General features: G+C 36.9%; 1 long non-coding RNA gene across 1 annotated transcript; it reads right to left on the bottom strand.

Moving 5' to 3' along the window:
• Positions 1 to 4710: 4710 nt before the first annotated feature.
• Positions 4711 to 10549, bottom strand: LOC149414440 (uncharacterized). Its single transcript, XR_016304046.1, has 4 exons — positions 10367 to 10549; positions 7707 to 7868; positions 7203 to 7391; positions 4711 to 5879 (listed from the first exon to the last, which is right to left on the bottom strand). It is a non-coding gene; the product is annotated as an uncharacterized LOC149414440 (long non-coding RNA).
• Between the last annotated feature and the right edge of the window lie 1710 nt (positions 10550 to 12259).

Genomic DNA, 12259 nt, shown 5'->3' with positions numbered 1-12259 from the left:
GATAATGCCTCAGAAGATGAATCCAGCACGTTCTGTAGAAGTCCGTGATGTGCTCGCTGAGCAAGGATTGAAGCGCCAACACCAAGGAAGTAGAAGGAAGAATTCTCTCTGATGTAATGTCTTAATGACCTTCTTCTGTCAGCAGTGAAGAAGAATGAACTTGCGTGGCGAAGATAATGAGCCCCGATAATTGTAACACCATTTTCCAATGTTGACAACAAAGGCAATCTTGAGAAGCTGCACCCCCTTTCTGATAGCAGTGAACGGCCAGGTAGTATCCTACTAAACTGTTCCCGTAGAAGAATGTTGCTTCCCAAAGAAACGATCTTGAACAAATTGCTTCCTCGAAGAATTGATAAAAGTTTGTAAATCTTGAAATTTGTATTAGCTTGAGTTATCTTGACGTGAAGAACCGAAAAGTGATGAAGGCGACTGACTTCCTTGAGGCAAGTGAAAAGAAAGGTATGCTATGCTTGAAAAAATGGATTACTGAGCAAGGAATTTATCAACTACTGAACTGTAAACAAAAACTTGAATAAAAATAACAATTGAAATGATAAACTGTATTAAAGACTAACCAAAATTTTTATTAAAAATTTATAAAACGAGTCTAGCTCAAAGAATAAGACAAAAGTGAAAGCTGAGCGCCCAACAAAAATTAAATTTGAAGCTAAAAAAACACAATAAAATGAAAATAATAAAGTCTAAACCCAATTTGAAGTTACTGCCCTCTGCGAGCAGAGATGAAAAATTATTAAAATTATCCCAGAAACAAACCCAAATTCAAAATAAGATCAAAGTGACCGGCTCAAACAGAACCATATATTGATGATACAAAATTGACAAAAATACAGCTAAATCCAAATGAAATTGATGCGACTTGTCTTGAGCTCAGAGAGAAGCCACACCAATTGCATGTGAAAACGCATAGTATTTGTTAAAATTATTTTCTAAGTGATACCGTTCGAAGCAGTCAAAATGAAGGGCGCGGTTGCAGGCCCGGCATCGATAGAATGCTGGATTTTTTTTTACATAGAGTACAACGAATTCGAGATTCGCCACGATATGTCAAATGAAATTCTTGCATTCGACGCACACAATTCCCATCTTCTGTGTCATGGCCTTCTTCCTTCACACGAGAATCTCCGAATTCGGCATTGACCTGATTTGGAAAAGACAATAAAAGAGTACGGGTAACCTCCACACGGAATGCCTTCTGGGAAGGTTTTCTCTGTCGCCTAGTCATCTGGTTTCCCATATCATGCTCGTACTTCCTAAAGAAGCATAGCAACTTCCATTCATTTAAAAGAGTGCTGCTCAGGCAAGATGCAAATAAAGGCCAGTACCACTTCTTTGACCGAATTTTGACCCGATAATTTTGTATACCATTATCATGGAGGTCTACCCCACCCATTCCCAATTTATAATTTCGTGTTGGCACGCTGGGCAAACGAATTTTTTGCATGCTTCCTTCAAAACTTTGCCTTTTTTGTCTTTCTTTTTCTGCTAACTCTGCACTTGACTTACTGGCTCCATTCGATCATAGTTCGTGGCCACTGTTACTTCACGGTTGTCCTAACCAACGGCATACGAGGATTTGGCTTTCTACATCTACCACTACATCAAATTCACCTGCTAGGTAAATGTTCGCTATGCGCAAGGGAAATATAGAAGAAAATGTTACCTTTAGGCAATTACTTTTTTGTCTTCAACTTGCCTGAAGCTTCAAGGTTAGGGAAGCGAACTGGCTTATATATGCCAGTAGCGTACATTCTCTTATCCTTCAGGATACACATCAAATGGTGAGATGTGAAGAAATTGTCCATAAATAACTCATAGCGTGCGGGGAACTCTATATATTCCATCATAGACAGTACGAAGGATAATCTTTGACCTAATACGGGGTCATATGTATCAGATGCTCAGGAATATGGCATTGCTTGGAAACAGGTAGCCTTCGGAGGAAGCAAGACACCAAATCTCGTAGCCAACTTTGATTGGCTTATTCTTAATGTACATCTTGCAATAATGTCGATGGAAAGTTTGTGTGCAAAAACATCAAATGCAAATAAAGATGGAACGTTAGTCATTATCATACCTTAGCCATTCTGTCGGTTATATCTAGATTGTTGTTATCGCAAAAATGTATATAGCGCATTATAAGCTCGAAATGTGGACGTTGGTTCCTTTTTTGATGACGCTTACACCCAAGGTCGGGTCAGACGAAATCTGTGGTAGATGGCAATAAATCAACGAAATCTGTGGTAGATGGCAAAGTATTGTAGCCGGTCAACACAGAAACCAAGAAAACGCTTCAATTCGGATATATCTTACTGGAATTCGGTATTGGTTTTAAATCGAGCGTATTTGATCATCCTCTCAAGAATAAACTGAATCACTTCGTCACTAAAGAATAATGAAAACACTTGAAAAGCATTATAAGACTTCAGCTTTTCGTACATATCTTTATGCATCACATTCAGCGGTTCAGGAACGCAACAGTTTACTGTAGTTTTAATTTTTTGGCTGGTGGTGCATTTGAAATAGATTTTCGCAAGGTAATACGACTCGCACCAGAGGATGTCGAAGGCTGATTCCAGTCAAGTCGTGATATGCCATCAAATCATCGTCAATCAGCTCTTCGTCCGTCTGTTCAACATTCTCTGTTTAAAAATATCCAAAAACTGCAGACTAACTATTATTTTTAATAAAAATCACCCATAAAAACACAACAAAACCGTATTATTTGAAGGCAAGCTAACCAAAAACACATGAAAACACTGTCACAGCTAACCTCCAAACGTTGCGCGCAGGCATCACCTGATTTCAGTGACATCCAGCGGTCATCTTATGCATATAATACTATGTTGAAACAGAAGTGTTGTCGACTATTTCATCTTTTGATAACAATATGTGATTCACACATGTTTTATTTTTTTCCGTTTTAATTTTTTTTTTTCAAAATGGGTCTATTTTCAGGGCTGTAGTAAAAAAATATTAAAAATAGAATAATTAATAAAATTTATCAAATTATGTTAATTATTGAAAGCTAACATACCAATCTGTAAATGCTGCATAACAACTTGGTGGGATTTAGCTTTATTCACAGTGAAAAAAATCATACTTTTCATCTATTTTTTTGATGCCTATAGACATCGTCATGGAGGTAATGGGTTAAACCTATCCGTTTAAGTTCTAAGTACCTTATTCAGATTTAACCAGCATTTTCCATGATTGCAAATCCGCAGGGTAATTTGAATATCTTCTAGTGATTTGGCGGTAAAATTTAAATATGTTATATTTATATAATATGAATAAGATAATATAAGTCACCTACAGTACGCTTCAACAGTGTGGAATCCTCATTTGAAGGAATATTCTGAAGGAATACATCTAATTTATTTTACATTGACACTCGCTTACGAAGTTTTGTTTTCGGTCCCTACAAATTCTGCAAAAACACGATTATTTCCCATTTAAAAAGATTCAAAAGTTTGGCCTTGAATCCATCATAAATAAAACGAGTGGCAGAATATAAATGTCCCCTTTTTTTACATATTTTAAATTAATTTTATCTATGAAATTTTTTTTTTTTTTTAAAGAAAAACAAACATTCCCGGGTTACGAATAACCTGACGATATTTGAAAATCTCTTACTACCACCACAGTAAGCTGAAAATGTTGCTTGTGTTGTGATGGAGGACTTAGCCAGCCGAGGAATTGAACACACTACGCCTGGGTGGGACCCAAACGCGATCTCAACTCGGCCACCGACCGGTCGACTCTGTGTACAATACTAGGAAAGTTTTTTTGTTTGTTTATCATAGTTTGAATAATGTTATCATTGGCCTCAAATATTGTCTTTTTCTGGCTATGGGGAAGGGCTTTTGAGCTACTTGGGCTGACCGTAGCCTTTTCTCCCAGGAAACAGAAGACGCGCTTGGAGATTTTGGGGATCAGGTGGCAGCTGCGATATGTCAAAGGAAACAATTATAATTCTTTAAACAAATGTATCTCTATGGAAACTCGCTATAGTTAACTGTTGTTCCTCTAATCAGGGCTATCCCTAAGCCAAGCGGCGCGTGGCGCAATTAATATTTTAGCGCTTCTTGTCAGAACTACAAGATGCCTAGGCCCTAGGTAGTAGATAGGTGATCACTGTTATCAATTATATTTGGATGATTTGTGTGTATGTTATAAATATTTTAATATGTGCATATCTGTGAGATTTCATTGTTCTTTTACTGCATTCCGATATTTTTATTTTTAAAATTTTTTTTTTTTGTGCCAATGAATGAACAATGTTCGCTAAGTGGAGTTATATTGTATATCGTCAAACTTTTTAATAAATGGCTTTGATATTTCTCTATCGTTACAAACTATCTGGACTGTACGTCCGTTTTATCTGTGGTCGTTTGTGGTTGAGTTGATGACAAACTTTTCCCCCACAAAAAGCCCAAAGATATCGATCTAGATAGTGGTTTATTTATGAACGGAATCGTTTAAGAGGAACCGGTTTCGTTGCTTTCCCAGAAACAAAATATCTCATAATAATATTGACGTCAGTTTTACAACAATTCATAAAAGATTTAAATAAAACTGGGAATATCTAAATATTTATTTCACAAATTCTATCGACGGATGTAAGGGAAAATCTTAAAGAAACGGATGAGAGATTTCGATTTAATGTATTTATTTAAACGCTTAGATTTCCCTTTATTGAATATGAATAGTTGCAGTCGGGACACTAAATCAGTTTTTCTCAAATGTGTGTCGACAAGTGAAGTCTTAGATATACCTTTCTTGAACATGAATAACTGCAGTCGGACATGGAAAAGGTTTTTTCTCCACTGTGGGTAAATATGTGAACTTTAAGCTGTCCCTTTTTTGAACATGAATAGTTACAGCCGAAAACGGTTTTTAACCACTGTGGGTCAGCAAATGACTTCTTAGATTTCCCTTTATTGAACATGAATAGTTACACTTGGGGCAAGAATACAGTTTATCTCCACCGTGGATAAATATATAGATTTTTATGTGTCCCTTTCTGGAAAATGAATAGTTGCAGTCGAGACACTAAAACAGGTTTTCTCCAGTGTGTTTCAGCAAGTGACGTCTTAGATATACCTTTCTTGAACATGAATAGTTGCAGTCGGGACATGAAAACGGTTTTTCTCCAATGTGGGTAAGCATGTGAATTTTTAGTTGTTCCTTTGATGAACTTGAATAGTTGCAGTCGGAACATGAAAACGGTTTTTCTCCACTGTGGGTCAGCAAGTGACGTCTTAGATTTCCCCTCCTTGAACATGAATAGTTGCAGTCCGGACATGAAAAAGGTTTTTCTCCACTGTGTGTAAGCATGTGAAATTTTAGTTGTCCCTTTGTTGAATATGAAAAGTTGCAGTCGCTACATGAAAAAGATTTTTCTCCACTGTGGATAAACATGTGAACTTTTAGCTGACCCTTTGTTGAACATGAATAGTTGCAGTCGGGACATGAAAAAGGTTTTTCTCCACTGTGGGTAAACATATGAACTTTGAGATTTGTTTTTGTTGAACATGAATAGTTGCAGTCGGGACATGTAAAAGGTTTTTCTCTAATGTGAGTAAACATATGAATATTTAGTTGTCCCTTAGTAGAACTTGAATAGTTGCAGTCAGAACATGAAAAGGGTTTTTCTCCACCGTGTGTAAACAAGTGAATTTTTAAATCAGTCTTTCGAAAACATGAAAAACGGCATTTGGAACATGAAAAGGGTTTTTCTTCATTATGGGTAAGCAAGTGCTGTTTTAACGATGAATTTTGAATGCAAGAATAGTTACAATGCGGACAAGAGTGTCGTTTTTCCCCAGGATGCTTCTTCAGGTTCACCAATAAGTCTGAAAAGAATGGGCATAAAGCTTAGTTAGTGATGTACAAATAAAAAATATAAATAAAAAAAATCGGACGAGCATGGTTAACTGATGGTTAATATTATTTTAATAATATTATTAATTTAATAATAATATTAGTATAAATATAATAATATTTTTAATAAATAAAAATTGTTAATTTTAAAAATTAAAAATCAGCTGTGTCGGCCGCCTGTTTAATTTTTTCAAAGCGTAAATATTAATGTAACGATCTATATTAATTAAAATGTCAATAATCGTTTGTTTAATATCTTAAGTCTCCGAAAGTTCTACACCGAATGCTTTAATATTTTGACACAAAGTTGAATTGAATCCTATAATTTCTATCCCCGCTATATCCGATTTTTTGACAAAATGATCTGAGTATGACATCTTGTTCACATTTTTGCGAGCAACAAGAGGAGCCTAAAATTGAGTTTCAAAACCCTCCTTATCATGACCAAAAACCATGTTAAAACTGCGAGTGAGAAACCAAATCCGCTATATCATACAGAAAGTTACTATCAAAACCCGCTATATCGGATTCAACGAATCGCAAGCAGTTATTTTGCCAAAATACAATATGGCCGCCGCTCTGACGCCACGCTCGTGTGTCAAAATGATCTACGCGTGAGTTTCTAAACCCGCCATGTCGGCTCAGTTGACTTTCAAAATCACGAAGTGAGTATCAAAATCCGCTATATCCATTTTATTTATCGAAATTACTTAATTATTGCTAGACATATATAGAAAAATAAATGCTTTTCGAAATTTTATTACTCCAATTCATTATATAAAAAATTGTAATGCATTTACTTATGTACGCTAGAGATGTGACAGTTTTTTGCGGTTTTCTCCAAATCAATGAAAGTTGATATAGCGGGTATAGAAATTACACGACTCAATTATAAAACGCGTGTATTTATATATTATAAAGATGTCACCTGTGATAGGAAAAAACATGTTTTTTGTAAACCAGCGCCATCTGTTATACAAACTTGTTTAATTAACAGTGCCTTTTGTTGGACGCAAAAGAAACACGCGCTAATATTTCACTATCTACACAGATATACTGAGCACAGCAATGCGTGTAGATAGTATATAAAAAACATGTATGTTACTTACTAGAAGAGGTCTTTTGAGAAAATGAGAGATTGTGTATAATAAATAAAAAGTTTGCTTTATTTGACAGTGAAGATAAATTTAAAGGAAAATAACACAATAAATAATGAACGGTTGGGACGTCATTAACAAGATAAACGTCCTGTCTTGGAAACAATAAAGAATTCCGAACATCTGAAACCAACATACCTTTGTAACCCAACTTGGAGGTTGTCGGAGTACTCTCCGCATACTGCAAACACTCAGTCTTCACGTCCGGGAGGTAGATATCTATATCTGTATACGACATTTCACATCCACCCTCTTCCTGGGACCCTGGTTCCACCTTGATGGACACACTGTTGGGAAGACCCATTGCCTCCTGGTAAATGGTCGCAGCTAAAAATAAATAACATAATAATCACTTACAGTTGGAACGGAATATGTAATATCTCGGAGGTAAACTGGAACACCTACAATAAATATCTAGGACGAAACATGACCTCGTGCATCAAAGACGTCAAATATCAAGATGGAGAAAGGTTAATCAAATTATACAGACAGTTAAACAAGTTATAATGTTATCACATAAAGCTTAAAACGCTTTTTACAAAAAGGTTAATAGTAATGGTTCAGTTGACAGTTTGTTAATTGTGTTTCCTATCGTATTAGTCATTCAATTACATGGAATTAAATTATTATGCAACTTCCTACTCGCCGCATACTGCGAACATTCCTTCTTCACATCCGGGAGGTAGATATCTATATCCGTAAACGGCATTTCACCTCCACCCTCTTCCTGGGACCCTGGTTCCTCCTTGATGGAAACATTCTCTAGGTTGGGAAGATCCATAGCCTTCTGAAAATTGGTCCCCGCTAAAAATAAGTTACACAAAAAGTTACTATAATTAGGTTAAACTCATCACGTTCAGTTGGAACGAAATATTCAAATTATTGGAGAGATAAATATCAGAGATGTTTTTTTGACGTCGTGCATCAAAGATGTCAAATATTAAGATGGAGAGCAAATGTTTAAAAATGTTATACGAGTAAGTGTAATTGAAATTCAAGCTTCCGGCAACCGTCGTGTTGGAAGGACGTATTGTTAAGCTATGTCGTGCAATGTATGTAATATCATAATAAATGAGTGCCTCGCGTTTATTCAAAACAAGGCGGGCACTCTCGATGAGATCGCCATCACGTAATTATGTACCTACGCCTTCTCGGAAAAGGAAATAAAGAACGCGAAGACTATCTTGTTCGACAAACTTCCGGACAAACGAAATCTGTGGAAAGGAGACGGCAAGATTAGATCTCCAGGATATCCTGAGGGCTTTGAAGTAGACATGACCTGATAGGCTACCTGTATTCGTCGCCAGACAGCTGCACAATTTACTCCCGTAAATTTTACTCCTAAAGAGACTTAACGCTATGAAAATGGAAATAACACTCATTAAACCCGAATTAAAAAACCCTTCAGTCACAAGAAATGACCAGTTAAAACAAGAACTGGCTTTACTAAGAGAAGAGAATACAACACTACTTGGTCCAAACAGACAAAGCGCTTTAGCCGAGAACTCGCAACCAAATTGTGGCAAAAATGTAGGTAATCCTCATCTTAAAAGTAAACAAATACCGACAGAAGAGTCCTACTCAACGGCTGTGACTAAGAACGCACACAATAATGCAACTACCACACACATGAAAAATACAAAAGAACGCACCGAGCGTAGAAACATTGGTCGCTGTGATCGTCCGAGTTTGCACTTACGAAAACGGATTTACATTAGTAACGCGGAAAGCTAACCGAAACATGAGAGGTAAAGCAACGTCAATAATATTAAAGTCGGCTGACTTAATCACGACGGTTTACATTAAGCGGTTTGCCGTGGAAACCACCGAGGAAGACATCAATGCCTACCTAACAGGAAAGGGTTTGGAAGGTACCAAGATTGAAAGAATCAAGCCTTTCTGCCCTACGCCTTTTTACACCTTTAATCTTTCTGTTAAAGCGATCGAAGTAAAGAAATTCCTGGCAGAAGAACTCTGGCCGGAGGGAATTGTATTTCGAAGATTTATAGAATCGCGCATATCAACTAAACATCAAAATGACAAGTAATAATTTAAGAATTATATCCGTGAACTGCAGATCGGTTCGCAGTTCAGTAAAATTTAAACATGATCTCTGCAAATTACACAATATTATAGTAGTTCAAGAAACTTGGTTACTCCCTACAGATATCGACTTCCTATCAAATATACACGCGAATTTCTACAGCTTGGGAACCTCTGCCGTTAATATCGCCGATGGGCCACTCCTGGAAAGACCGCACGGTGGAGTGGGGATAATCTATAGACAAAATTTAAGGGTTACCGCAATCCCAATGCATAACTGTCGGATGGCCGGAATCGAGGTTAGGTTGATTAATGAAACATTAAGTATTTTTACAATCTACATGCCAACTTGTTCAACTGACAACTTTGAGGAATATTCTAACTGCCTTGCCTCCCTACAAGCAATAAATGACGATAAAGATTACATTAACACAATTATTATCGTAGACTTCAACACTAATTCCGACTCACTCTTTGGAATGGAGCTAATCTTTCTGTCAGAATTTGAATATGTATGTGACGACGTCGAATTATTACCTGCGGATTCCTACACTAATATTAGTGACGCACACAGCTCTAACAGGTGATAAGACCATTGTCTAGTTACGAAAAATATTTTGAAGCAAATTGTTGATATAAAAATATATTACGATATTGATTGGACAGATCACCGGCCTCTCGAGCTGATCTTACAAACAGATGGAATAGCAACAACGGAAGTGTTTACATCTGTATTGAGGGATCCAGTACTACGGAATCCGAATAATACACTTGATGTCGGAAAATATAACTCTTACTCGCAAACCTATCTCGTAATGGTGTAGATTTGAGTGAGTCGAACCAGTTGCTCCTGTATCAACTGAGAGGTACTCTCAGTATCACCCTGGTAAAAGATCATCATTCAGAATAGAGAAGTTGCTTTAAATGGCATTAGCCGTGTTTCGTGACCAGATGAGTAAACGCAAGACAAAATATACTATGTAATTCCTAACGAAATTGACTGATAATTGGTATAAGTTTAAGTTTTCCGCTCAGTGGAGATATATACTAACTAATCACTCGGTCGGCATTTGTAACAACGGCTCTTAACCTACAATGAACAACCGCTTGAACCGTATGTTGCGTGTTAACCTGGTTGGTGTTGGTTAGCTAAACATATTATATCGCGAATGTGATTTATGTGATATATACTTATAAAAAACATGCACCAATTAAAGGGCTTAGGTCTTGAACAATATAACACGAACCAACTAACTTACGTGCAAGGCAACAGCTCCAAGCGTTTGAAGAAACGTCACTAGAAAAGTAGAAGTTCAAGAATGTGATTAACTTCGGGATAGAAATGTTATGTACACTGAAGTGACACTAAACTGTATAAATATAAAACAAATAGTGTGCATTTAATACGATGTTATTTCAGGAAAGGGGAGCAATAAGACTTGTGCGACAATGCAAGACGCAATGGAAATGTCACTAGAGGTGGTCGATTTTCCAATCCCAGTTACAAGGAACCGGTTTCGTTGCTGTCACTGGAACCGTCTAAATGATGTTTCTGAGGCACCGGTTATTGCTGGACTTGCTTCCTTTTAGAATATTTGTTATAACTCTACTTAAGGGAAGTTAATAATTAATATTATTCATATAAAAGATAAGGAGGAACGATTACAAAAAAAAGAAGTTACTTAGTTGCATACACTATTATAAATTTATTTAACACTTCCACCCCGGACCGGGGTTATAATTCTACACTAACTAGAGTTTTAAGCTGTATCTAGATGGTTTTTTACACCATATAACAAATAATTTAGGTAATCTTAGAAAAACTATTCAGCTATCGATCTGCATTTAAAAAATTTATATCGCATTACTACTTTTTAAGATATTAAATAAATTACATCTAAATCTGATAGAATATTTTTTACGGGGCGGGACTTTATAAACGTTTCCACGAACTGGACGAAGATCCTGCCGAAGCCGGTAGCCGAAAGATAAATTTTGCATTGTAATAAAAAGGGCTACACCGTTATAATTGAGTCACGCTAGTATTCTTATTATCACTTTACCATTTTGCTTTACCTAATGATTGACCGGAATTGAAATGGGAGAGGCGGTAACTGGACAATTTTTAAGGGATAGTAAGTAATTTCTTAGTTATTAATGAAAAGGACTTAATCCGAATCGGTGACACAGCGCTTCTCATATGTCCTTTTGAAATACTAAGATATTCACTTGGCGGTCCCAGACCATTTCGTCTGGGTAACATCCGGCGCAGGTGTCCTTATACATTCTATGAGCAACACATTTTAGGAACACAATTAAAATTGCATCCGTCTCTGTTTGTCGTATGAAATACAAATAGACCAGAAAGAGACAATTATTTTTTTAAATTTGTTGGAATTTGGAAGATAGAACTTGCTCAAAAGTTTAAAGTACAGTATGATTGAAGACTGCAGCGAATAAATAGTGTTTTCGGTTATTGCTAACTTGTGTTTTGGTGTTAAATAATTCTCTTTGGGAACGGACCAGTTTCACAGTGCTACGGGCGTCTTCAGATTGGTAAGTACATTTATCTTATGCAATGGCGTATAAAAGTATATGTTTCAGGGGTGTTAACTAACTAACTAACCATCACGCCGTTTCCCCGCAGGGGTAGGCAGAGAGGACGGACCGCCAAACAACTCGGTCTTGGCACACACTCTTTGCCTCATTCACATTCATACATCGTCTCATACATACTCTTCTATTTTTCTGACTCTTGACATGACCCGACTCAAGTATCTGATTCACTTGATCGTGCCATGTCTTCCTCGGGCGTCCCCTACTTCTTACACCATTCACACTTGCGTCATATATTCTCCTTACGCTCCTTTCTTCATTCATTCGCTCTACATGCCCAAACCATCTGAGGGTCCCTTTCTTAATTTTACTCATTACGCTCACATCAGCCTTGCATTCTTTGCGGATATCCACATTACTCACACGATCATACATGGTTTTACCACACGTACGCCTCAGGGATCTCATCTCTACAGCATTCAGCCTACTTTCATCCTTCCTCTGCCAGTTCCATGCTTCACTGCCATACATCAGGGTAGGTACCAGCACTCCATTGTGGACTGCCAGCTTTGCTTCTTTGGACAGCTTTTTGTTGG

Source organism: Hesperophylax consimilis, chromosome 20 (assembly GCF_061612785.1).
Source record: "Hesperophylax consimilis isolate HC1 chromosome 20, BYU_Hcon_1.0, whole genome shotgun sequence".
NCBI classification, from domain to species: Eukaryota; Metazoa; Arthropoda; class Insecta; order Trichoptera; family Limnephilidae; genus Hesperophylax; species Hesperophylax consimilis.
Note: the sequence above shows the minus strand (reverse complement) of the source record. Positions and strands in the feature narration are given on the sequence as shown.